Here is a 4,609-nt window from a genome sequence, read left to right as displayed (position 1 = left end):
GGGCTTGGGACCGGCTACATCATTTAGATATAGGCGGAGTTAAAAGTTTGAAATGTTAGTATCTCTCAAACTTAATTTAATTTACAAAGAAACATAACAGAAATTAATAATTGGCACAAGGAGAGATATATACCTTCATGAATAAAACGCAGTGGCAGTTATTTGTATCTCGTACATGGCATTTATGTAATTATATTTTTGCTTTGTGCTTAATGCAGTGGAGCTTCCATTATTTTATCCTCTGCTCCTCTGGAATTTCACACATATGCAACAGCATGCGCCACTTGTTGATGGGGCCACTGTTTGTGTATGCATGAGCCAACGGTAAGAAGTTACACTAATAATCAATTGTGAGGCCACGGAGTGAATTCAGAAGTTGGAAAAGCATAGCGCACGAAATAAGCAAAAACTAGGCATAATAAAATTATAATGATTCTTACATGAGGGTCGAGATATAGTCAGAGAGCTTAGCCCACGGACTTCTGCTTCCTTCCCAAAAATTATTAAGATCACGGCCCCTTATCTGTTGTAATGTTCTTATAAATCAGTGAAGCAGGCATTTCGGGGATTTCTTCCAGTGAAGTGGCTTTGTAAATGTTAAGTTGCTTAAGGGAAGTGAGCATCACCATTGTACCAGGCAATGACCGCAGTGAGTTTGCATTAGAGATGGTCAACCTCTTTAGGGTACTACTGTTTTGTAACAGCCATTCCTCGGGCAGGGCCTCCATCTCTGAACAGTTGCCAACTTGAAGGCAACTAACAAATCTTAGGCATTTGAGAGGCTCAATAAGAAGGAGACAGAGGTGATCAATTTCCAGATTACTAATCTTTAAAGAGACCAAGTTGTTTCCTGGGTTGACAGTGTGTGCTTGTTGCATAGATGAAAGTTCAATGAGCTTGTTGCATCTGAAGATATTCAGATTACTAAGTGAAGTAAATGCATTTTCGGAGGAAGGGATACAAGTAATATGTTCACTATTTTCAATATAAAGAGTTGCAAGTGCAGGGAGCTGTGATGCTGACTCTAGCAACGGCACATCAAGTTCACCACAGTTTCCCATTTTAAGAGATTTTAGTTTGATAGGCAGGAGGATGCTCTGGTTATCAACTATTACCAGATTTGGGATATCCATTATAGATAAGTGTTTTAGTGACACAAAGTTCCCAAATGCACCAGTTGGTAGCTGAACCAAATTCGTACAGCGTACGATGGTTAGATCCTTAACACCTTGTAAATCTAGGTTCTCTTGCTGCATAAATCCATTCAATGATGTTAATTTGGGACAGTTGGTAATATCTACTACTCCAAGCGATGATTTCATACATGACGGTGCTGGAGTTGTAATGCTAGAACCATGGTGCATATCTGGAAGGGAATTAATTCCCACATAACGCACTTCAAATTTGAAAAGAGAAGAAGGAATGGCAGGAAGTTTGGGCAGGTTTGGACAGCATCCGATTACAAGTTCTTTTAGATTTGGAAAGCCATAACAAATGTGTGCTGTTGCCCAGGATTCCCATTTTGTCATGTCGTAACAATATAGCTTTTCCAAAGATGGAAAAGCACAATCAGTTGTGCTATCACATGAATAGCCCACTTCTTTCACATTATTCATATATGAAAGAGAAAGTAGTTTTAGACGTGGTATTTGCCCAAGAAATGGTAATGTTTCCCAATTAGGACAACCAGAAAGTGTGAGGGATGATAGGTATAGATGAGATGAATCCATCATCCAAATTGGAGATATGTGGCCTGCATAATTCTTAATTATCAATTCCTTAAGATTTGAATGGGGTTGGAGGTTATCAATGACTTGCTTATGATTATCCGAATTTATCCTGGAACTCCAATTTAGAGAAAGAGTAATAAGACTTTCTTTTTTAGATAGGTTGGCTTTCTTAGCTTCAATTGGATCCCCTACATTCTCAATGTTTTCAATAGAAAGGCTTCGGAGATTGTTAAGCGTTCCGAGTTCATCTATATGACAACCACACTCTTGCCCAACAAAAAAATTTGACTTTCGGAGAGAGGTTAGCTTGTGCACTCCATGAATGTTTTCCATCACTTGATTGGGAAGGTCCATGTACCGTAAACTAACAAGATTGGTTATTCCCATTGTTTCAACCCCCTCATTATCTGAATTTCGTAAGCTAACAAAATTGGTCCTCCATGTTACATCATTACAGGTCAAGTCTAGCACTTGAATATGATAAAGCTTATAAATTGAATTAGGAATAAAAGCTTCAGATAAATGTGTCACAAATCTGGGATCGAACTTTAGAAACCGAAGGTGGATCAAACGACTAAACTCCTCTGGCAGTTCACATCTACCATGTATGACCAATAAACGCAAAGTTTCCTTAAGTGAACCATTTGGGAGAACAAATCCATCTCCATTATCATGTTCTCCAGATAAGGTTATTACCAAGGAACGTAAATTCCTAAGATTGAATATCCTTTGAATTTGGCTTTCACGAACACACCCATGTTGTGCAGTGCTAGGTATAATATTAGTTTTGCTTTCTGATTCTACTCTGGAACATTCTCCTTTCGATACATTTTGCGCTAGATCATGTAGCAAATCATGCATAACATACACATTGTTCTCGTGAGGATATCGCTCAAAGAAAGATTTTCTTAAAAGGTGATTGAAGTACTCTTCTCCAATATCTTCTTGCCTATCTTCTTCATGAAACTCTTGGCGTATGAATCCCAAGGCCATCCACATTCTGATCAAGTCATCTTTGTCGAATTCATAATCTTGAGGAAATATGCTACAAAATCTAAAGCATTATTGTAAATCTGCTGGTAAATGATAATAGCTCAATTTCAGCACATCTACCACATCCTTCGCTTGCTCTAAATTAATTAGTGAATCATAGCTCAAAATTCTTTTCCAATAATGGAAATCCATGTTAAAATTCAGCAAGCTTCCAATCACCTTTGCTGCTAGGGGGCTACCTCGGAGCTTCTTGACAATATCATTTCCGATATTTTGCAAATCCTTATAATTGTTAGAGTTATAATTATTAAATGCATGTTTATTAAACAATTCTAACAACTCTTGCTCTTCCAAGCCTCCCAACTGTATATTTTCTTGTTCCACATGTAGCACATGAGCAAGCATGTCAGCTACTGATTTCATTCTAGTTGTGAGTAAAATTTTGCTTCCTTGTTGTACAAATTTCAGGGGAGCAATAAGTTTTTCCCAATCACACATTTTGTCATCATTCCACACATCATCTAGTATAAATAGAATTTTCTTTGAAATTATTTTTTCCTTCAAGTTGATCTGAAGGCGATTTAATGATTCATTATCGTGGATTTTTTCTCCTAGTTCCTGTAGAATTTTTCTTGTTATATCTTCGACACTAAAGCTTGTTGAAACACAAATCCAAATTATTTTGTCAAAATGGTTATCTTTGCTAATCTCATCAAAGATTAACTGAGCAAGAGTGGTTTTCCCTAATCCACCCGGCCCCACAATACAAAAGGCGGAGATAGAATTGTGAGATACCGGTTTCTTTAACCAGTCAATTATGATGGCCTTCTCACTCTCACGCCCAAATACTTTGGTTTCAGTTAAAAGGGAAGTAGTTTCTCGACTAGAAGTGTAAACAGGCTTATTAACATCTAGTACAGTAGCTAATTTGAGGAAATGGCCAACATCAGTGGCAGCCCAATCTAATATTTTCACAGCCCCCCTCAACCTCTTCAAGGTATCATTACTAATAGCAGAAATAGTAAATTTTCTCTTCAGCGAGCCTATATTTTTTAATGAGGAAGATCCACTAACCTCATCTCGGTTTTTTACCATGTCAGCCAGCTCCCAGTACTTGAGTTCGTCAAGCACGTCTTCAGCTGCAAAGAACGCTTCCTTGAATTGCGCCAGCCAGGCATCTAAATTTGGGTCTTTCAACTTCAATGCCTCGGCCACACCTATTACAGTTGTGATCTTGGGAAGAGCTGCTTTCAGTCTACGTAGCTCGGATTCAATATCAGCTGGCAACATCTGCTCGGCCATGTAGGAATAAGCCGTGTCAACGAGTTTGCTAATGATAGCAGACCCGAACCATTCACCAACGGTTGAAAGAGCCATCTCGATGGAGATTTTTCTTCTTCTAATTTAAAGTCTCTCTGTTTTTTTTTTTTTTCGCTAAAGTATTGTAGTAGATTGTTGGAAAAGATGAATTGAGAAATTCAAAATACAAGAGAAAAAAGAGTTGTAAGAAGAAAGTGTAAGACAGGGATCGAGAGACAAAAATAGTTTTTCTGTAGATGGAAAAGAGATTCGAAGATAACAAAGATCGGTAACAAAGGAAGTAAATTATGAAAATACTGATTGTGTGAGAGAGAGAGAGAGAGAGAGATTGAGATGATACCAAAGATCGGAGAAACAGAGTGAAAGATAGTAAAGGTATGCAAAGAGATGATAAGCAATAAAGTTACAGAGATGATATACAAAGTGTGCTTTCTTAAAAGCAAAATGCAAAGAGATGATAAGAATTATTGGCGATCATAATCTATATGGCATTCAAAGAGTAAACATTATATGTAGCAAATAATTAATAAGCCTATCCACCTTAAGAGAAACTGAAAGTACAACGT

The 4,609-nt window shown here is 37.6% G+C and overlaps 1 pseudogene; it reads right to left on the bottom strand.

Moving 5' to 3' along the window:
• Positions 1 to 417: 417 nt before the first annotated feature.
• LOC144549339 (putative disease resistance protein RGA3) lies at positions 418 to 4,100 on the bottom strand (annotated as a pseudogene).
• Between the last annotated feature and the right edge of the window lie 509 nt (positions 4,101 to 4,609).

Source organism: Carex rostrata, chromosome 35, assembly GCF_964058835.1.
Source record: "Carex rostrata chromosome 35, lpCarRost1.2, whole genome shotgun sequence".
Taxonomy (NCBI): domain Eukaryota; kingdom Viridiplantae; phylum Streptophyta; class Magnoliopsida; order Poales; family Cyperaceae; genus Carex; species Carex rostrata.
The sequence above is the reverse complement of the archived record's forward strand: the minus strand, read 5'-3'. Positions and strand labels throughout refer to the sequence as shown.